The sequence below is a fragment of the Pongo abelii genome, chromosome X (assembly GCF_028885655.2).
Source record: "Pongo abelii isolate AG06213 chromosome X, NHGRI_mPonAbe1-v2.0_pri, whole genome shotgun sequence".
Taxonomy (NCBI): Eukaryota; Metazoa; Chordata; class Mammalia; order Primates; family Hominidae; genus Pongo; species Pongo abelii.
Genome location: NC_072008.2, coordinates 18606495 through 18630322, shown reverse-complemented (window position 1 = coordinate 18630322; position 23828 = coordinate 18606495). Strand labels below are relative to the sequence as shown.

The 23828-nt window shown below is 38.9% G+C and overlaps 1 protein-coding gene and 1 pseudogene across 4 annotated transcripts in view; both read right to left on the bottom strand.

Annotated features, from left to right (window-relative positions):
* The window catches only part of CDKL5 (cyclin dependent kinase like 5), a 227453-nt gene that overhangs the window by 116388 nt on the left and 87237 nt on the right, over positions 1-23828 (bottom strand). The window lies entirely within an intron of this gene.
* On the bottom strand, positions 1247-4280 carry LOC129052898 (gap junction alpha-1 protein-like; annotated as a pseudogene).

Here is a 23828-nt window from a genome sequence, read left to right as displayed (position 1 = left end):
AATTATGCAAGATGTTACTAATGGGAAAAACTGGTCAAAGGATATAAGGAATCTATTATTTCTTACAACTACATGTGAACTATAATTATCTCAAGATTAAAAGTTTAAGGGAAAAAAAGCAAGATATATGTGAAAATGAATGTGAAACAGGAAGTGAGGACAGCAGTGTCCAATCTGATTCAAAAGTTTCAGGAGTTTTGTAGTATCCAATAGGGACACACATTTCATCAGTAAATAACTGTCATTATTCCTCATGCTCGTAAAAGGGTTTATGAGAAAGAAATTTAGCCAACAGACTGAGTTTTCCAAATGAGACTGTTTAAACTGTCACAGCAAGATGCTGGATGGGCAGGTTTAATGTCTAAGTTGCCTGTGTCTTCTTCCCTCCAGCGCCCTGGGGTGGGAAGAAGCTTCTGATGAAAAGTAGAACAGTTAAAAGAAAAAAAAAAAAGCTACATTTTTTGCACATTTGAAAGTAATGGGCATATGTGTGATCCTGCTACATAAATTAAAAATGTTAATACTAAAACTTTCTGTAATGTAGTCACTGCAATTTCATTTCTAAAATTCTGATTCTAGCCTATTTTGCTTAAATGAAGATGTGCCAATGAAGAGTTTAAAAGTCTAAGAAAGATCGGTGCAGCCAGAAGCTCTCAGGAGGGAGACACACAGGTTGCTTTCTTAAAACTTTATTGAGGCCAGGCACAGTGGCTCACGCCTGCAATCCCAGTACTTTGGGAGGCTGAGGCAGGCAGATTACCTGAGGTCAAAAGTTCGAGACCAGCCTGGCCAGCACGGTGAAACCCCGTCTCTACTAAAAATACAAAAATTAGCCAGGGGTGGTGGCGCACGTCTATAATCCCAGCCACTCAGGAGGCTGAGGCAGGACAATCACTTGAACCGGGAGGGAGAAGTTGCAGTAAGCGGAAATCACGCCACTGCACTCCAGCCTGGGCAACAGAGTGAGACTCTGTCTCCAAAAAAAAAAAAAAAAAAAACCTGTATTGAATAAAGAATACTCTCTAGAACTTGTAATATGATGAACTAGGTCTACATTGCATGCAATAAAGCTAAAAATGACAGCAGTTTACTATCAAATATTAAGCAAATTAGCATTTCTCATTGTACAGGAACCCTGGTAGTCTAATGTCTTTGTGTCTGCTAAGTCTCACGACTGAGGTTTTTGAGTACCACCTCCACTGGGGCAAAGGTGCGCTTTCTACTGCGCCTTCCTTCTCTTAAACAATCAAGCAGAATCATAATGCTTCCAAGTATGCATCTTGATCTCTAGGTCATCAGGCTGCTGCTGGCATGACTACTGGCTCTGCAGGATGGCTGCTGGCCTACCATGGCTAGTGCCCAGTAGCTAGGTTTTTGTTTTTGTTTAAGAATTCTGTTTATCAGCAGGGAAATCAAAAGACTGGGAGTCAGAGGTGGTACTTCCTGCCTGCTCCATTCAATCTTGCTATGCACTGTAACTAGAAGGGTTTTTGCTCACTTCCTTGTTGTGCCTACAGCAAGAGGAATTGTTTCTTTCTCCAGGAACTAGCTTGTCCCCAGGAGAGGACATGGTGGAGAGAGGAAGAGTTGATATGGAGCCATTGGAGGGACTCTGCAGGCCAGGTGTATCAATCTCCTGATCCTTCACATGATCCTTAAATGCTCTTAAATGAGACACTGAATAACGCAATGATGTTCAAGGCAAGAGACACCAAGGACACCACCAGCATGAAGATAATGAAGGTGCTTATCTCTGGGGGCGAGAGAGTAAGCAGTCCACTTAATGTGGGGAAAGATCTCGTTTGCAAGTGTAAACCACACTTAGGCTGAATCCATAGACAGACCACGGGATCATCAGGAAGGCCACCTCAAACAGAGGCCTGAAGATGACACCAATGGTACATGTTTGCAGCAAGCTCCCTGGGATTTTCACCCTTCCATGTTTCTCAAGGCCACACTTGAACTTCTTTATTTCAATTCCCTGCAAGTGCATCTCCACACTGACATCATCAATTTGGGCAACTTCCAGTTCTCCCAATTGCCTGTTCAACTTCTCTTCTTTTCACATCACGTAGAACACGTGTGTCAGGTACAAGAGTGGGGGCAGAGACACAAGTATTATCTGCAGAACCCAGAAGCATACATGGGAGATTGGCAAAGACTGGTCATAGCAGACATTTTCACAACCAGGCTGTTGAGTGTTCAATGAAAGGCAAACTGCTCATCATCCCAGGCTGACTCAACTGCAGTACTCAGGAGCAGGATTGGGGAAATGAAAAGGACTGAGAGCCACACCTTACCTCCAGCTGGGGACTAAGCTTGAACCTTCTCTAGGAGGTACCTGAGGCACTCCAGTCACCCATGTTGCCTGTTCACTGTTAGTTCACTTAAAAAAAGTGAAGTAGGCATGCCAAATGATTACACTCATTGGGGGACTAAGTAAAATGAAAAAAGTTAAGTTCAAGCAGCCAAAACTGTCTCAAGTTCAAAAGTCTCCTGCTGTTCGGTACCTTCCTCGTTCCTTCTCCCTAATGAAAGAAAATTGCTCACACCAGGTAGAAGTTTATGTGAATTCATTTTCATGCAAGGTGAGTAAGTACTTCTAAACAAGGATGTACATATACCTATAATAGGGCAAGTTACATAGATGGAGGAACAAAATAGACAAATCTAAAGGTCTCTTTCAATTCCAGAATAAAGGAATCTCGAAAACAATGATTCAACAACAGAAACTGAATTAACAATTCATACTTACACACTAATTCATCTTGAGAAAATTAGGGCCAAAATCTCCCAAATAGATAATGATATTCATTCAACTACTATTTATTTAGAGCCTCCTAGGTGCCAGGTACTGTGCTAGGCACTGGTTCATTGGTGAGTAAAATGGAATTCCTATACGTGCAGAACTCACAATCAACCGGGGGAAACAATAATTAAAAGTGCAGTATTTTATTAAATGTAAGACAATTGTAAGATAAACCATTATTTTACCTACCATTCAGAAAGGAATCAAGAAATCCAGTGTAAGATACATCACAATTTCAGAAATGTGAGGAAAAATATATATCATAGAATCCAGAAAAAAGGCTCAGTGAGCAAGTGAATATACAACTTCAAATTTAATTAAGTGCCAAGAAGAAAACAAATAGGAGGCCCCAGCAGAGGACAACTCGAAGACACCCAGATCAGACTGGATAGGGTTGGCCAGGCCAAAACAGTGAGAAAATTGCTGCAGATGAAGGAAGCAGCCTGTGCAAAGATTTTTAAGAGTGAAGACCTCACCGTATTCAAGGAACTAAAACGCAGGCAGTGAGGTTACCAGGTAGTAGGCAAAGGAAGAAACAGCACAGCCTGAGACTGATGCCAGAGCAGGGGCTACCCTCAGGCATCCATTTGGCAGCAGCAGAGAACCAGTGACAGAAAGTGAGATTACACTGTGATGCTGGGGCAAGACTGAGGCCATGGGAGAAATTATTCAAGAGCTCTAGGGGCCAGTGGGAGGGTTGGAGGAAACTGGATCAGACTGAGGAACCTACAGAGCAGCACAAGGATGGGTATTCTGTGCTAACAGATGGCCAGTGAGTTTTGGTGGTGACAAAAAGTAAGGGATGTCAAGAATGATGGGGCTGGTCCTGAGAATCTCTGGAGAGAGGAACAGGCAATCAATCCTGGCGCTGTGGTACTGAAGCTTTAGTGAATGAAGTGGCATTTTCCAAGGGTAGCTGCCAGCCCAGTTAGCATGAAGTAGTAAGATCAGGACAAAAAATGAGCTGCTGATCCCTCGTTATCTGGGAACTGGAGGTCAAGTCCCTGACAACAGGGGTCCCAACTTAAATATGTATTTATTGAACGCAGACCATCTATCTTCAGTTGAATTGTTAGCACATGGAAGCTATTTTGTTAAGACCATATTACTATACATTGTGTTCATTCTTGTGGGTTTCTTCTAGGGTACTGTTATAATACATGAAGAGTTCTTAAAAAAACATTTCGGGAGGCGCAACATTGATACCACCCAATAATCTGCTGAGGGTGGTGGAACCTGGCATGGTGCATAACTCATAAGCATGCCACTCCTGAAGACCTGCTAGTCTTTATCCATTTCCACTCTACGGCCCTTACTTCTTTATAATAAAGGTCTCTAAGCAAAAGCATAGTAAAAGGTTTCTGTCTCTAATTCAGAGCATGCTACACAAATAGATCTTATCGTAAAATGAGCCACAGCTAATTGATTATTACATAGCAAAAATTAATTATTTTCAACCAAATCCTTTCACTACAGCAAATCATTTTAAAACAAATTTTATTTAGTATATTAAAATTACATTTATAGAGAAAAACAAAAAAAATTACATTCTATTTAACATTTTAATTCTTTTAAAAATATATTTAATTCTCAAAGACAAATATTCATTTTAATCAAATGAGAAAAGAGGAAAATATTTATTAAACACATTAATCTGCTAACTAATAAGCGATCTTTAAATATACTGCTAATTTGTTTCTTGGTTTAATGGCTGTTTCTCACAGTACATTCAGTGAGAAAAATAAAACTTAAAATAAACCCTAAAAAAGAAGCAAGGTTAACGAAATTTATAGTGTCTCAAATGACTGAGGTTAGTTACGACTGTTATCCAAGGATAAGAACTGAAGCCTACCAAAATGCAAATTTGTAGCCAGTAATCAAATTATAAGGCTTTAAAGTACACACACACTACTTTCTCGGTTGCTTAAATAACACATTTTAGCCAAATTGTCCTCTACCACACAGATTCTCAAACTAATCCTATTAAGCTAAAGTCACCACGAACTATAGTTTATAATTACTACATTCTTCAACGTTAATTGAAAATAAACCACTGGCAGCATAAGAGTTCCACATTTATTCTCATTAGTTTTTCAAATTTAAGCCGTGCTTAGTCTCTAGAGATTTCAAAGTGCCTTAGAAAACTGAGTTCTTCTTCAAAAATAAGTGGGGTGAAATAAGTGAAGAAAATAATCCCTAGAACTACTTGAGCATGGTTTACAGAAGGTTAAAAAAAAAAAAACAAACAATGCTGTAGGGGAGAAAAGGAAATCAAAATGTGTAATAATTCTAGTTTCTTCAGGGTAAAGTTAGTAGCCATTTGCAAGAACTACATAAAGTTCTTAAGTTTTCCAAGTATTTTGTTCTGAAAAAGTTCTTACTAAGCATATGAAAATACAGAGATTTGAAATTCAAAGGGATGAAAATAATTGGGAATGAGTCACTTCAGCTAAGAAAATGGTTCACAGGAAAGTTAAAAAACCTCTTGCTGAACATTAGTTATAAACTAGACAAGATATTTCCAATTTTAAAATGTAAACAGGACTTCCAGTTTCAGCATCAACCCATACAGTGCTTGGATACCATCACTCCTGTCCTTACATTAAGAAAAAACCCTAACAAATTGAAAATCAGCAACTTTTCTTGGATTTATGGAATTGAGGTCAGAGGGTAAACCAATCTCCTGAAATCTTGAGAAACAGGCAAATACAAAGAATCACATCCAAGATCAGCTTACCTGGAGCAGAAGGCACTGGAATCATACACTAGTAAGAAAACTTAAATGATAATTTTGACAAAGGCTAACTGAGACTAGCTTGTGAATGAGAACTCCTGGGGACTAAATCTTAGGAGGCCCTCTAAGTTCTTGCAGTTTTACCTCCAGGAAATCTCACCAGATTCTGACTATGAAGACCCAAGAAAAAACTCCTCCCCTTTTGTGTAAGATGCAAGGAAAAGTAATTTGAAATACACCCAGGGGTAAGATCTAATAAAAATCTCCTCTTCTTTTAGGTAGGGAGAGGAAGAAAGTAACCATTTTGAAATAAGGCCAGAATGTTTTTCATAACAAAGGTGAACAGCCCAAGAGAAAATTTACCGGAGCCTTGGTGTCCAGGGAGAAAGGAAGTCAGCCAAAGACAGTCCCTCTAGCCTTCTTGTTTCATCTAACAGAAGAAGAGGGGAGAGGGTGGCTGGAAACACTTCTGAAGGTTGTAGCCAAAGACTCAGGTCTTACAAAAGAATGAGATTATAGAACACTTGAACACTTTCTTCCCTTCGCCACACTCTTCCCATCATGTCAACAGAGCTCCAGTACATTAACAGAGAATTACAATTGAAAGAGTTGCAAGACACAGACTCACTATTTATAAAGGAGTTCTTAGGAGAACCCACAGACAATAGGCTACGAAAAATAAAATAACAAAGACACTAGAGGAAACTGAAGCCTCTGGCATCTATACCTACATCATTAAACATGACCTAGCTTCTAGACAGATTAACATAAAACCTTACACTAAAGACCTATTTATTCAGTTCCTATTGCCTAATATATCATATCCAGCTTTAAAAAAAAATTACAAGGCAGGCCAAAAAGCAAGAAAAAGCATAGACTAAAGAGACAAAGTAAGCATCAGAACCAGACTCAGATATGGCACAGACTTGGGGATTATCAGATAGGGAATTTAAAATAACTTTGATTAATATGTTAAGGGCTCTAATAGGAAAAGTAGACAGCATGCAAGAACAGATGGGTAATGTAAGCATACATAAATCTAAGGAAGAATTAAAAGAAAATGCTAGAAATCAAAATCACTGTAACAAAAATGAAGAATGCTTTTAATGGACTCGACAGTAAACTGGACACAGCTGAGGAAAAAATCACTAGGCTATAAGATATGTCAGTAGAAACTTCCAAAACTAAAATGGAAAGAGGAAAAAAAAATTTTTTTTCTTTTTTTTTGAGATGGAGTCTCACACTGTCACCAAGGCTGGAGTGCAGTGGTGTGATCTTGGCTCACTGCAACCTCTGTCGCCTCCCAGGTTCAAGCAATTCCTCCTGCCTCAGCCTCCTGAGTAGCTGGGATTACAGGCGTGCGCCACCACGCCCGGCTAACTTTTTTTTTGTATTTTTAGTAGAGACGGGGTTTCACCACGTTGGCCAGGATGGTCTCAATCTTTTGACCTTGTGATCCGCCCGCCTCAGCCTCCCAAAGTGCTGGGATTACAGGCGTGAGCCACCGTGCCCGGCAAAAAAAAGAATTTTAAAAAGCAGAACAGAACATCCAAGAATTATGGGAAAATTACAAAAGGTGTAACATATGTAATTGGAATACGAAGAGAAAAGTGAGACAAGGGAGAAGAAATATTTGAAAGAATAATGGCAAAGAATCTTTCAAAATTAAGGGTGCCAAACTGCATATCCAGGAAACTCAGAGAACACCAAGCAGAATAAATACCAAAAGATCTACACCTAAGTACATCATATTCAAACTACACAAAACTAAACACAAGGAGAAAATTGTGAAAGAAACCAGAGGAAAAAAAACACCTTACCTATAGAGAACAAGGGTAAGAATTACCTCTGATGTCCTGTCAGAAACCATGCAAGTAAGAAAGTAGAGTGAAATATTTATAAAATGTTGAAAGAAAAAAAAAAACTCTACCTCAAAGTTACTCAGTGAAATGATCCTTCAAAACTGAAGGAGAGTTTCTCAGATAAACAAATGCTGAGTGAATTTGTCACCAGTAGACCTGCCCTTTAAAAATGCTTTAAAAAGTTCTTCAGAGAGAAGGCAAAATTATATAGGTAAGAAACTGGGATCTACAGAAAGAAAAGAGCATTGGAGAAGGAATAAATAAAGTTAAGATAAAATCTATTTTTCCTATTCTGAATTGATAACTGTTCAAAATAATAACAGTAACTATTATTGACTGAGTATAGCATATGGATAAGCAATATGAATAATAGTAACGTTATAAGGGACTGGAGGGAGGAGTTCAAAAATTCTAGTAAAAGTTACCTACACTCCTCAAGAAGCAGTATAGAGTTATCTGAAAGTGTACTTAGATAAGTTGTAAATGCACACTGCAAACTCTAGGGCAATGACCAAAAAAAAAAAAAGTAAAAACAAGTATAATAGACACTAAAACAGGAGAGAAAATGGAATCCTGTAAAATGGTCAGTTAAAACCAGAAGGCTGAAAAAGATGGGATTTAAAAAAAAAAAAAGTAAGTACAACAAATAGAAAATCAGTTATAAACATGGTTCATATTAATACAACTATATTAATATCATTTTAACTGTGAATGGCCTCAATACACCAGTTAAAAGAAATTATCAGAGTAGATTTAAAAAAACGAATATAAAGAAATGGGCCAGGCGTGGTGGCTCATGCCTGTAATCCCAGCACTTTGGGAGGCTGAGGTGGGAGGATCACTTGAGCCCAGGAGTTTGAGCCAGCCCGGGCAACATGGCAAAACCCTGTCTCTACAAAAAATACAAAAAATTAGCCAGGCATGGCAGTGCACACCTGTAGTCCCAGCTACACAGAAGGTTGAGGTAGAAGGATCACTTGAGCCTAGGAGGTGGAGGCTGCAGTGAACCATGATTGTGCCACTGCATTCCAGGCTGGGCAACAGAGCAAGACTCTGTATCTAAAAACAATTAATAAATAAATAGAAAGCAAAGCAAAGCAAGAGAAAGAAAGAGAGAGAGAAAGAGAGGGAGGGAGGGAGGGCGGGAGGGAGGGAGGGAAGGGATAGGATAAAAGTAAAGGGATGGAGAAAGTTATACCACGTTAACACTAATCAAGAGGAAGTTGAAGTAGTTATATAAATTTTAGACAAAGCAGATTTCAGAACAAGGAAAATCACTGGGATAAAGAATAGCATTACAAAATGCAAAATTCTCCAAGAAGACATAACAATCCTTAATATGAATGTACCAAACCAGAGAGCATCAAAATACATGAGGAAAATACTGATATAACTGCAAACAGAAATAGACAAATCCACTACTATAGTTGGATACTTTAACAGCCCCTTTCAGTAACCAATAGATACAGCAGGCAAAAAAAAAAAAAAATGAGTATGGGTATCTATGAATTGAACAATACCATCAAGCAACTGGATCTACTTGACATTTATATAATACTTTAGTAACAGCAGAATACACATTCTTCTCAAGCTTACGTGGAACAATCACCAAGATAGACCACAAATGGGCCATAACATATACCTTAATAAATTTGTAGCTATCATACTAAGTATGCTATCATACCACAACGGAATTAAAATAGAAATCAGTAACAAAAACATAGCTGGAAAATCTCAAAATGTTTAGAGAATAAACAACAAACTACTAAATAACACATGAGTCAAAGAAGTCTGAAGAGAAATTTTAAAATATTTTGGACTAAATAAAAATACAAGTCAAAACTTGTGCAGTACTATGAAAGCAGCACTTAGAGAAAAGTTTATAGCATCAAGTGCGTTATTAGAAAACAGACGTAAAATCAATAATCTACGCTTTACCTTAGGAAAGAAAAGAAAGAAGGGCAACTTAAACCTAAAACACGGAGAAGAAAAAAAAATTTTAATTACAGTAGAAATCAATGAACTGAAAACAATCAACAGTAAAAACAAAAGCTGCTTCTCTGAAATCAATAAAGCTGATAAACCTCTAGCCAAATTAACCAAGAGAAAAAAAAACGCAAATTATTCACATCAGATTTGAATGAAGAGTCATCACTACCAAATCACATGGACATTAAAAGGAAAATAACAGATTATTATAAATAAATCTATGCCTAAAAATTTGACAACTTAGATAAAATGGACCAATTCCTTGAAACATACAAATTACCAAAATTTACACAGAAAATAATAATCTGAATAGGTCTGTATATATGAAAATGGATCAATAATTATTAATATTCCAAAAAAGAAAGCTCCATTCTCACATGGTTTCGTTGGTGAATTCTAGCAAACATTTAAGAAATTATACCAATTATCTACAATCTCTTCCAGACAACAGGAGCAGAGGGAATACTTCCTAACTCATTCTATGAGGTCAGTATCATCCTAATACCAAAATAAGCTAAATATATTTTTCAAAAGGCAAACTACAGACCAATACCTCTCATGAATACAGATGCAAAAATCCACAACAAATATTAAGGGAATCAAATCCGCCAATATATGAAAACAACTATACACCAGGTATGAAAGGCTGCTTCAGGGCCGGGCACAGTGGCTCACGCCTGTAATCCCAGCACTTTGGGAGGCTGAGGCGGGCGGATCACCTGAGGTCGGGAGTTCGAGACCAGCCTGACCAACGTAGAGAAACCCCATCTCTACTAAAAATACAAAATTAGCCAGGCGTGGTGGCAGGTGCCTGTAATCCCAGCTACTCGGGAGGCTGAGGCAGGAGAATCGCCTGAACCCAGGAGGCGGAGGTTGCGGTGAGCCAAGATCACACCATTGCACTCCAGCCTGGGCAACAAGAGTGAAACTCCATCTCAAAAAAAAAAAAAAAAAGAAAGAAAGAAAGGCTGCTTCAGCATTCCAAAATCAAGCCATGTAATATACCACCACCACCATGCTAAGGTGAAAAATCACATGGTCTTATCAATGGATACAGAAAAGCATTTTTTGAAACTCAATCTCCATTACTGATTTAAGAAAAAAAAACAAACCTCCCAGCAATCTAGGCATAGAGAGGAACTTCCTCAGATGAAGAACATCTACAAAAAACCTAACATTATCAGTACTTAACAGTAAGAAACTGCATGCCTTCCCCTTAAGATCAGAAGGATGCCCCACCTCATAAGTCATATTCAACACTGTACTGGAAGTCATAAGAAATACAATAAGACAAGAAAAGGAAAGAAAAGATATACAAATTGGGAAGAAAGAAATAAAACTGTTTTGTTCACAGATGACATGACTGTCTATGTAGAAAATCCCAAAGAATCAACGAAAACAAAAAAAAGAAAAAGAAAAACCTGGAACTAATAAACAATTACAGCAAGGTCACAGGATGCAAAGTTAACAGACAGAAGTCAATTACTTTCCTGTATACCAGCAAAGAACAACTAGAATGTGAAATTGAAAACACAATACAATTTATCTTAGCACCCCAAAAATAGTGCTAAGGTATAAACCTAACAAAATATTTGCAGGATCTGTATGTGAAAAATTATTCATTGCTGTTGAAAATCAAAGATGATCTAAATAAAAGGAGAGAGATTTTGTGTTCACAGATTATAAGACTCAATATTGTTGGCCGGGCGCGGTGGCTCATGCCTATAATCCCAGTACTTTGGGAGGCCGAGGTGGGTGGATCATCTGAGGTCAGGAGTTTGAGACCAGCCTGACCAACATGGCGAAACCCCGTCTCTACTAAAAATACAAAAATTAGCCAGGCGTGGTGGTGGGAGCCTGCAATCCCAACTACTTGGGAGGCTGAGGCAGGAGAAGCGCTTGAGCCCGGGAGGTGGAGGTTGCAGTGGGCCGAGATCGCACCATTGCACTCCAGCCTGGGCAACAGAGTGAGACTCCATCTCAAAAAAAAAAAAAAAAAAAGACTCAATATTGTTAAGATGTCAGTTCTTTTCAACTTGATCTGCAGATTCAATGCAATCCCAATCCAAATCCCTAGAAGCTATTCTGTGAATATTGACAAACTAAAGTCAAAGGTTGTATTGAAAGGCCCAAAACAGCCAACCCAATACTGAAGAATGACAAAGTGAAAGGACTGATACTACTACCCCCTTTAAGATAATACAAAACTACAGTAATCAAGACAATATGGTATTGGTGAAAAATAGTCACAGACATCAATGGAACAGAATAAAGCACAAAAACAGACTCAAGAACCAGCCTGGTCAACATAGCAAGACCCTGTCCCTACAAAAAATTTAAAAATTAGGCCGGGTGCAGTGGCTCACGCCTGTAGTCCCAGCACTTTGGGAGGCTGAAGTGGGTGGATCACCTGGGGTCAGGAATTCAAGACCAGCATGATCAATATGCTGAAACCCCATCTCTACTAAAAATATAAAAATTAACCAGGCGTGGTGGCATGTACCTGTAGTCCTCGCAACTCAGGAGGCTGAGACCAGGACGTGCTTGAACCCAGGACGTGGAGGTTGCGGTGAGCCAAGATTGCGCCACTGCACTCCAGCCTGGGTGACAGAGCGAGACTCCATCTCAAAAATAATTAATTAATTAATTTAAAAATTAGCCGGGCATGGTGGCATGAGCCTATAGTCCCAACCACTTGGGAGACTGAGATGGGAGGATTACTTGAGCCCAGGAGTTTGAAGCTGTAGTAAGCCATGACTGCATCACTGTATTGCAGCCTGGATGACAAAGCAAGACCCCATCTCTAAAACAAACAAACAAACCAACAAACAAAAAATAGACTCAACACAAATACAATCAGCAGATCTTTGACAAAGGAGCACAGGCAATCCAATGGGGAAAACAATCTTTTCAACAAATGGTGCTAGATGTCCAAATGCAAAAGAAAGTATCTAGACACAGACCTTACAAGTTTCAGAAAAACTAACTCAAAATAGATCATACACCTAAATGTAAAATGCAAATGTATAAAACTTCCAGAAGATAACCTAGAAAATCTAGGTGACCTTCAGTTTTGCAATGAGGTTTCAGTTGTAACACCAAAAGGACTGTCCATGAAAGACAAAATTGCTAAGTAGGATTTCATTAAAATTAAAAACTTCTGCTCTGGTAAACATACCATTATAAGAATGAAAAGACATGCCACAGACTGGAAGGAAATATGTGCAAAACACATATCTGGAGAGTGTTAGCACTGAAAATGGCAGAACTGGGAAATCTAGGACTCTGTCCCTCCACAAAAACAACTAATGAGCTGGCAAAAAGTATCAGAATCAACTTTTCCACAACTCTGCAAGTATTCAAAAACTCACAACAACCAGAGGAAGGCTTGGTGAAAAAGGTAGCTGCTTTGTGATAACACTGTGCATTTTAAACTGCCCACCTACCTTTACCCACATATCATATCCATGGCAGATGAGAAGACTAGAAATAGAGGACAACTTCCTCAACCTGTTAAAGGACATTTTTAAAACCCACAGCTAACATCATGAATACTCAATGGTAATAGACTAAAACCCCTCCTCTCAAGATCAGGAACAAGACAAAGATGCTCGCTTTCACCACTTCTATTCAGCATATCACTGGAAGTTCTAGCCAGAGCAATTTGACAAGTAGAAGAAATAAAAGGTGTCCAAATTGTAAATGGATAAGTAAAACTACCCCTATTCACAGATGGTACCTTATAAAGAGAAAATTCTAAAGAATCCACACACAAAAATATTAGAACTAATAAACGAATTCAGCAAAGTTGCGTAATACAAGATCAAAACACAAAAACCAGTAGGCCCCAAAATATTAAACATGTAATTACCATATGACCCAACAATGCTACTCCTAGGTATATATTCAAAAGAATTGAAAACAAGGACTCAGATACTTGTATGTGAATGTTAATAGCAGCATTATTCATAATAACCAAAGGTATAAATAACTCAAGTGTCCACGAAGAAACAAATGGATAAACAAAATGTGGTGTACATTCTCCCCCCACATATCATATCCATGGCAGATGAGAAGACTATAAATAGAGGGCAAGTTCCTCAACCTGATAAAGAACATTTATAAAACCCACAGGTAACAGCATGAATACTCGATGGTAATAGATGATGTCTAATTACACGTATACACCACATTTTGTTCGTTGTATACATATACAATGAACATGATGTTTTCAAGGTTCAACCATATAATATTGTTATATGTTGTTCCAATATTGTTCAGCCATATAAAGGAATGAAGTTCTGATATACTCTACATGAATGAACCTTAAAAACATCATGCTAAGTGAAAGAAATCGGACACAAAATGACAAATACTGTAATATTCCACTTATATAAAATATCTAGAATAGGCGAAAATCACAGAGACAGAAAGTAGGTTGGAAGTTACAACTACTGGGGATAGGGGAATTAGAGAGTTATTGCTTAATTGGCAGAGAGTTCCTGTTTGGGGTAATGAAAAAAATGTGCAAATACATAGTAGTGATGGTTACGTAACACCGTGAATACAATTAATGTCAAACTGTGGCCTTAGAAATAGTCGAAACAGCAAATTTTATATTACATATATTTTACCACAATAAAAAAAAAAACTGGGGCCGGGTGTGGTGGCTCACGCCTGTAATCCCAGCACTTTGGGAGGCCAAGGCAGGCAGATCACTTGAGGTCTGGAGTTCAAAACCAGCCTGGCCAACATGGTGAAACTCTGTCTCTACTAAAAATACAAAAATTAGCTGGGTGTGGTGGCATGCGCCTGTAATCCCAGCTGCACGGGGGACTGGGCCAGGAGAATGGCTTGAACCTGGGAGGCAGAGGTTGCAGTGAGCCGAGATCACATCACTGCACTACAGCCAGCCTGGGTGACAGAGCCTCTGTCTCAAAAAAAAAAAAAAAAATCGATAATATTTCTATACACTGGACACAATCCAAAAAAGAAATTAACAGAGCAATTTCATTTAAAATAGCAGCGAGCCGTGGTGGCTTACGCTTGCAATCCTAGCACTTTGGGAGGCCAAGGTGGGTGGAATACATGAGGCCAAGAGTTTGAGACCAGCCTGGCCAACATGGCAAAACCCTGTCTCTACTAAAAATATAAAAATTAGCTGGGTGTGGTGGTGCACATCTGTAATACCAGCTACTCAGGAGGCTGAGGCATGAGAATTGCTTGAACCCAGGAGGCAGAGGTTGCAGTGAGCCAAGATCACAACACTTCACTCCAGTCTGGGCAACAGACCAAAAGTCTGTCTCAAAAAAAAAAAAACAAACAAAAAAAACAAACTCCAGCCTGGGCAACAGAGCAAGACTCTGCCTCAAAAACAAAAAAAGCATCCGAATGAATAAAACATCTAAGAATAAATCTAACCAATGAGGTAAAAGACTAGTACACGGAAAACTACAAAACATTGCTAAAAGAAGTTAAACACTTAAATATATGGAAAGGTCCCATGGATTGGAAGAATTTATAGTTAGGATGACAGTACTATCCAAAGCAATCTACAGAGTCACTGCAATCTCTATCAAAATTTCAACAGCTTTTTTTTTCCCCAGAAATGAAAAAAAAAATTTCAAATTCATACAGAATTGCAAGGAGCCCTTGATAGACAAAATAGTATTGGAAAAGAATAAAAAAGTTGGAAGACTCACACTTCCGAATTTCAAAATTTACTACAAATTTATAGTAATCAAACCACTGAAGTGCTGACATAAAGACAGGCACATAGCCCAGAGGAATAAAAGTGAGAGTCCGCAAACAAACTCACATGTCTATGGCCAACTGATTTTCAACAAGGGTGCTAGCACCAGTAAATGGGGAAAGAATGATCTCTTCAACAAATCCAGGTGCTGGGACAACTGAATATCCACAAGCAAAAGAATGAAGTTAGACCTCTATCTCACAACATATACAAAAACAATACAAACATTATGAGAAATTACTTAATGGGTACAATGTACATTATTTGGGTATGGTTACACAAAAACCTCAGACTTCATCCACTACGCAAATAAACCCATGTAACAAAACAGTACTTGTACCCCTTAAATATATAAAAATAAAATTTCATTAAAACAATTTTTAACTGTACAAACAACAATTCAAAATGGATCAACAACCTAACATAAGAGCTAAAACTATACTACTATACTATTAAAAAAAAACCCGCCATAAATCTTCATGACATTGGATTCGGCAACGGTTTTAAAAACATGAGCAATAAAGGAAAAAATAAACTGGACTTCATCAAAATTAAAAACCTTGTACATCATCTAACACACTATTAAGAAAGTGAAAAGGCAACCTACAAAATTAGAGAAAATATTTGCAAGCCATATATCTGATAAGGAATCTATATTCAGATTATATGAATAACTCTTACAATTCAACCAAAAAGACAACCCAATTTTAAAATGCTCAATGGATTGGAATAGACATTTCTCCAAAGAAGATATACAAATGACCAAAAGCACATGAAAAGATGCCCAAAATCACTCATCATTGGGGAAATGGAAATCAAAACCACAATAAGACACCACACTACATCCACTAGGGTGGCTACAATTAAAAAGTAATAATAAGGTGGCCAGGCGTGGTGGCTCACACCTGTAGTCCCAACACTTTGGGAGGCCAAGGTAGGTGGATCGCTGGAGGCCAGGAGTTTGAGACCAGCCTGGCCAACGTGGCAAAACTCCATCTCTACTAAAAACACAAAAATTGGTCAGGCATGGTGGCTTGCACAACTGTAATCCCAGTTACTCGGGAGGCTGAGGCACAAGAATCACTTGAACCTGGGAGGTGGAGGTTGCAGGGAGCCACTGCACTCCAGCCTGGGCGACAGAGTGAGACTTTGTCTCAATGAGAAGGAGGAGGAGGAAACAAGAGTTGGTGAGGATGTTGAGAAATTGGAACTCTCATACATTGCTGGTGGGAATGTAAAGTAGGGCAGCTGCTGTGGAAAACAGTTTAAGCAATTTTTCAAAAAATTAGACATGGCATTTCCACTTTACTTTGGGGTATATACCCCAGAGAATTGAAAATAGAAATTCAAACAACACTTGTACATGAATGTTCATAGCAGTAATAGTCACAATAGACAAAAGGTAGAAACAACTCAAATGTCCATCACTGATGAAAAGATAAACACGATGTGGTATATTCATACAACACGAAACAGTATCATGCAGGCATAAAATGGAATGAAGTACTGTTACATGCTACAACGTGGATAAACTTTGAAAACATAGGTCAAAGAAGCCAAACACAAATGGTCACATGTTGTATGATTTGTATGATTCCATTTATATGAAATATCCAAAATAGGTAAATACAGAAAGCAGATTGGTGGTTGCCAGGGGCAAGGGAAAATTGGGAGTAAACAGTGAGTACAGGGTTTTCTTTTGAGGTGATGAAAATGTTTTGGAACTTGAAAGAGGTGGTGGTTGCACAACATTATGAATGTACTCAATGTCACATACTTGTATACTTTAAAATGGTTAATTTCATGTTATGTGACTTTTACCTCAATTTTTTTAAGAAAGAAGGGGAGCCTAAAATGTGACTAATTCCCGGCTCAACCATCTACTGACTTGTATGGCTTTCAGGAAATTAACCTATTCGAGCACCAGTTTCCCCCACATAAGAGGAGGATAATCCCTTCTAACTTTTATGGTTAATATGAGGATTGAAAGAGACACGAAAATAAAGCAGCTAGCACAATGCCTGGAAGACAAGAGGCACCTGAAACAAAAGTTAACTGTTTCGTCTTAATTTCTTATTTACGTTTCTTTGAATCTCACATATTTTTCTCCAAAGAATTTTACACTCATAAATCTCTTCATATTTATGAGAATGTCCTTCTCTTGAGCTGAAGAATTTTTTCACAGTCTCAATGAGGACTGTTTTCTTCTTCGTATTCGTCTTTGGGTGGAAAGGGTACTATGCAGGCCAGTGATGTGACAGAAGGTAAACAGACTGTATGTGTCTCTGTATGACCAGTACCCAGCAAATGCCACCTCTCTGCTGTGACAGTTGACACGTGAAAGAGGTAACCAATACAAAACTTCCTGCCCAGCCATTCAAAGGATTTACTCAAGTCCAGATCAAGGGAAAAGTAATTTTCACTGAAGTCCCCCACCTTATTAACCTTATTCCTCAGGCTCTTAGAGCACCAAGGGCAAAGAGTCAAATAGAAATTAAGACTGTGGTTCACTAAGGCCACTACGCTGTTCCCACAATATTCTCCTAGTTAGGGCTTGCTCAATATCAGAAGTCAGCAAACTCTTTCTATACAAAGCCAGATAATAAATATTTCAGGCTTTGTGGGTCAGTCTCTATCGCAACTACTCAACTGTCATTGTATTGCAAAAGCATGCACAAAAAATACTTAAATGACTGTGTCTGCATTCCAACAAAACTTTATTTATAAAATAGAGCCCACAGGCAGTAGTTTGCCAGCTCCAGATCTATACAGCTAGGAGAGGTTCTCCTGCCCATCCTAATATGGTAGAGTCTTAACGGCAATGACTTGGGGCCTCCTGGATCAAGTTTCAACTGTGCCATTTGGGGAAGGTTCTACAATCCATCATTACTACACCAAGGATTCTGGGCCCTCTGACACACAGAGGTAAAACAGAGATTCTCACTATACCATTCTCATTCAGTCCATTATCAGCTAATAATGTTACTCCTTAATTCTATTCCCAGCTTTATGGTAGTTCTCATGTGGGGTTCTGGGAAATGCTTTTCCCCTCCCGCTTTATTATTGACATGAATTTTTCCTAAAGCAGGCTTCAATGGAGAATTTATTGGAAAAAAAAAAGGGAAAGGTTTCACACTATCATGTCAACTACCATCTTATCTCAAATTTACCTCTCCCAAACTATATGTTAAACGTCCTGACAACAGGAAACATGACTTTAAGGCTGGGGCGATGGCTCACGCCTATAATCCCAGCACTCTGGGAGGCCGAGGGTGGATCATGAGGTCAAGAGATCGAGATCATCCTGGCCAACATGGTAAAATGTCATCTCTACTAAAACTAAAAAAAATTAGCCAGGCATGGTGGCGGGTGCTTGTAGTCCCAGCTACTTGGGAGGCTGAGGCAGGAGAATCACTTGAACCCAGGAGGCAGAGGTTGCAGTGAGCTGAGATTGTGCCACTGCACTCCAGCCTGGCGACAGAGCAAGACTCCATCTCAAAAAAAAAAAAAAGAAAAGAAAAGAAAACATGACTTTATATTTGTTAATTTATCCATGTTAAATTCCTTAAAAGTAAAAATTACATCTTATTGTTTTTTTGTAGTCAGTGCCTAGCTAAGTGCCTGATATTTGATAGGCATTGAATAGATTTTCCTTAGATGTCTGGTTGAATTTTACTTTATGATGTCATGCCTAGAACACAGTGTTTTAAGTATAGGAAGTAGCTTTAAAAACAAAAAAAAAGTTGATTTTTTAAAAATTAAAATGTTTTAATATATGAAAGACACCTTTAAATTGTAAAATATGAACTACAGCTTCTAATTACACAGTAAATCAGTGTTGGATTACTTTTTATGTAGAAAAGATCACCATGTACTACTCTGTTGTTTTCTGAGACGGAGTCTTGCTCTGTCACCCAGGCTGGAGTGCAGTGGCCCGATCTCCGCTCACTGCAACCTCCGCCTCCCGGGTTCAAGTGATTCTGCCTTGGCCTCCCGAGTAGCAGGGATTACAGGTGTCCGCCACCATGCCCAGCAAATTTTTTTGTATTTTTAGTAGAGATGGGGTTTCACCATGTTGGCCAGGCTGGTCTTGAACTCTTGGACCTCAGGTGATCCGTCTGCCTTGGCCTCCCAAAGTGCTGGGATCCATGCACTACTTTGAAGAAGTTTCAACAACTGACAAAGAGCTATGCTTAAATTACTCAAGAGTTTCCACTATATAGGTATTTGTTCATCAGTGCCTATATATTGCAGGCCTGTGGGGGGAAAATGATTCACACTCATTTTTGTTTCTGAAGTTTTGAAGAAAAGTGGCATTAAGGAGCTAGTATAAATCACTCAAGCACATTTATCAGAGACTAATGAAATTATTCACCTTATAGTGCAGAAGAGATGTTCTCTTCTTTGAACTAATTATATTTTTATGATTACCATAAAAGGACTTTAAAGTTAACTATAAGTATTCAATAAATAAGAATGTTAACTTAAATTAGAGAACTGAAGATGAAAGATGTAGTAGAGAGCTGCTGCAGAGTAGCAGGGACTCAGTCCCTGAAGAGGGATGAAAGATAATCCCAAGGATTTGAAAGTGGTAAACTGGAAAAGCATTCCAGCCAATTCATCCTCTAGAAGTGAGCGGGGAAATGATGATTTAGGAACTGAATCACTGTAAAAAGGAGGAATGAGGGAAAGTTTTCAGAGTAGAAAGAGGTAATACTAATTCTAACATGACCATTCCCTTACTCTGTTTACTAAAAAACTGACAAACAACAAACTAAATGTAGATTCGGATGATGAGGATAAAGGCAAACAGGAGGCTTGCAAAGGCCCAAAACTCTTCTAGCTCCCTAAAAAAGTTAGGTCAGGCCAGGTGCTCACGCCTGTAATCCCAGCACTTTGGGAGGCCCAGGCGTTGTGGATCACATGAGGTCAGGGGTTCAAGACCAGCCTGACCAACATGGTGAGACCCTGTCTCTACTAAAAATACAAAAAATTAGTCAGTGTGGTGGCGCATGCCTGTAATCCCAGCTACTCGGGAGGCTGAGGCAGGAGATCACTTGAACCCAGGTGGCAGAGGTTGCAGTGAGCTGAGATAGCACCATTGGACTCCAGCCTGGGTGACCAGAGCAAAACTCCATCTCAAAAAAAACAAAAAGCCAGATCAGCATGGAAAATGACACATGAGCCATTATTTCTTTAATAGATAAAAAGACAACAGAAGTGGCCAGGCGCCTGTAATCCCAGCACTTTGGGAGGCCAACATGGGAGGATTGCTTGAGGCCAGGAGTTCGAGACCAGCCTGGTCAACATAGCGAGACCCTATCTTATTAGAAAAAAAAAAAAAGACAACGGCAGCATTTGTAGTTTTTCCGGTATCAACAGTCTAGCAAAATCTCAAATACAAAATATTAAAATACAAAGAATTAGAATTTGGGTGAGACTATGTCAGTGTTCCAGACACTGTTCTACAATTAATTGGATCAGCAACGAAACCCAGGACAAGAGCAGAAACCACACACAATGGTTCTCTATGAGTGCCTCTCTAAGAGGAGACAGATCTTTTTCCTCAAGTATCTTCTTAAAATTGTTTAGCAATAAAAAAAAAAAAAAAAGGTAGGCCAGGCGCAATGGCTCACGCCTGTCATCCCAGCACTTTGGGAGGCTGAGGGAGGCAGATCACTTGAGGTCAGGAGTTCAAGACCAGCATGGCCAACATGGTGAAACCCCATCTCTATTAAAAATACAAAAATTAGCCACGCATGGTGGTGGCTCATGCCTGTAATCCCAGATACTCGGGAGACTGAGGTGTAAGAATTGTTTGAACTCGGGAAGCGGAGGTTGCAGTGAGCAGAGATTGTGCCACTGCACTCCAACCTGGGCAACACAGTGAGAGAGAGAGAGAGAGAGAGAGAAAGAGAGAGAGAGAGAAAGAAGGAAGGAAGGAAGGAAGGAAAAGAGAAGAGAAGAGAAGGCTCCTATCTCATGCTCAAGTTAGCTATTTCTGGAGTCAGACCAAAGCCTAGTTCCACAATGTATCAGCCACATGATTTTGGCCCTATTACATAGACCCTCTAAGACTCAGTCTCCTCATCTGTAAAATGAGGCTAAGAATAGAGTTATCTTGTTGTAGTGGTTGAGATATCTAGTAGAGTGTCTAGCATGTGGTAGATGCTCAATAGGTAGTATTTGTTAATATTAGGTTTTATATTCTGCTGCCATTTTTCTTTATTAAAGCCAAACTCATTATTTCTCCCCCCAAACTCATATATCTTTTATAAGTTTCCCAGCCAGATAAATAATACCAAAGCTTTTCTAGTTTACTACATTCAAGTCCCTGGGATCATCTTTCATCCCTCCACACGTACCAGGTCCCTGCTACTCTGCAACAGCTCTCTACTGCATCCTTCATTTTCAGTTCTCTAACGTAAGATTATTATTTATTGAACACTTATAGGCTGTACCCCAGTGTTGGATGTTCACAGCTTTGTATAACTAGCTATCTCAAAAGCATATGTCACCTACTGCTTCAAAACAAACAAAAACTTCTCATAAGTCAACCACAGTCACAGGAAACAAATTATATGAATCACCACTTTCCTGTCCTGGGCTCAATGAGCATCACCCTCCAGCCTCTCTCTATCAAGCTGTACAAGCCCACTTTCCTCAAGTTCTAATTGAATGTCTTTATTTCAACCCCGTTCAATTATCCTTGCCTTGTTGTAAGCATGACCTTTTCGTGTTTTTGCTAAGAAGAGCATGCTACAAAACATGCCTATTTCATCGGCACTTTAAAGCAGACACACAAGGCTGAGCGCGGTGGCTCACGCCTGTAAATCCCAGCACTTCGGGAGGCCGAGGCAGGCAGATCACTTGAGGTCAGGAATCCAAGACCAGCCTGGCCAACGTAATGAAATCCCGTCTCTATTAAAAATACAAAAATTCGCCGGGCATGTTGGTGCGCGCCTATAGTCCCAGATACTTGGGAGGCTGAGGCACGAGAATCGCTTGAACCCATGAGGTGGAGGCTGCAGTGAGCCGAGATCACATCACTGCATTCCAGCCTCGGTGAGAGTGAGACTTCGTCACAAAAACAAAAAACAAAAAAAACAAACACATACAAATAAAAAGATAATTAACTATGCATATCTGCAGGGTAAAGGTCCAAATCAGAATATCTTTTTTTTTTTTTTTTTTTTTGAGATGGAGTTTCACTCTTGTCACCCAGGCTGGAGCGCAGTGGTGCAATCTTGGTTCACTGCAACCTCCGCCTCCCAGGTTCAAGTGATTCTCTTGCCTCAGCCTCCCGAGTAGCTGGGACTAAAAGCATGCACCCCCATGCCCGGCTAATTTTTGTATTTTTAGTAGAGACCAGGTTTCACCACGTTGGCCAGGCTGGTCTTGAACTCCTGACCTCAGGTGATCTGCCCACCTTGGCCTCCTAAGGTACTGGGATTACAGGCGTGTGCCACTGTGCCCAGCCTAGAACATCTTTCAAATGTGAGTAGTCATAATGAGTCCTAAAAAGAAGCTTAGTCACTGCTAAGAGTTTTCATATGCATGTCAATGTGTATATATAACAACTTATTATTATATATACAATAAATATATACAGCTTAATTTTGTTTAGCTGTCAAAAAATAGTACAAGCTATATTTTTCCTTTGAAATTGAGCAGCATTAATTTCAGTAAATTAGGAAGTATGATCTTTGGTCTGGATGAGCCCAACATCATATTCTATGCACAAAAGACAAAATACACCTATTTATCAGCATGACCTCTCAATTACTGCAACAGTACACAGATTAAAACAGTGACTTTCTTCTATACTTGTTCAAATATACAACATGCTAAGAATTATTTAATTATATATACACCCCCAGTCAATCTTTTCAAAAAGATACCCAATTTATGCATAAACAATCACACAGACCTGACATACATTTTTATAAACATTTCACTAAATTTTTAAAGGTATGCAAAACATATTGGCCTGATTACTTTACATAAGTACAATTGGGAAGATTACATACATTTTTAATTATAATATGAGTTTCATAATAATCCATTTGTTTGACCCTAAAGCATCAATCTTGCCAGAAGCATCAAATTCTCTATTTTTGGATAATGGGGTATAGATTTGAAGGTCTGATTTTAGCTGAGAAAAGGATATACTATCTATAACAAGCCTAATGACTAAACAGCTGCAGATTCTAAAAAAGAGTTTTATAATACTCTGAGATAGGCACTAATTTATGCTTTAAATTTTCCATCCAGTGATATCTTTTTAGACACATGCAAGGAGAAAGCTACAATACTTAAAGAGCTGGTGTGTGACCTCATGTAGTGAAGGACAGCAAAGAGAGAAATGTTTTAGATGTATCTCATTTGAAGCAACCTCACAGGCTTGTTTTTTTTTAAGTTATCTATTCTTCTATCTCTTCAGACAGGCCATAAGCCATATAAAGGCAAGAAAAGTATGGTTTATTTATCCTTGTAATTCAAAGTGCCCTACACACAGTAACTAAAAATCAGAGTTCACATTTAGAGTTGGTTTCCTAAGAGCAGAGATGTCCATTCTCATCCACTTTCACACTGGGCCCATTCTGCTGGCACTAACAGTGTGTGTTTTGAGAACCAGGTATATGAAACAACCATTTTAACAAATGAGTAAATAGAAAGATA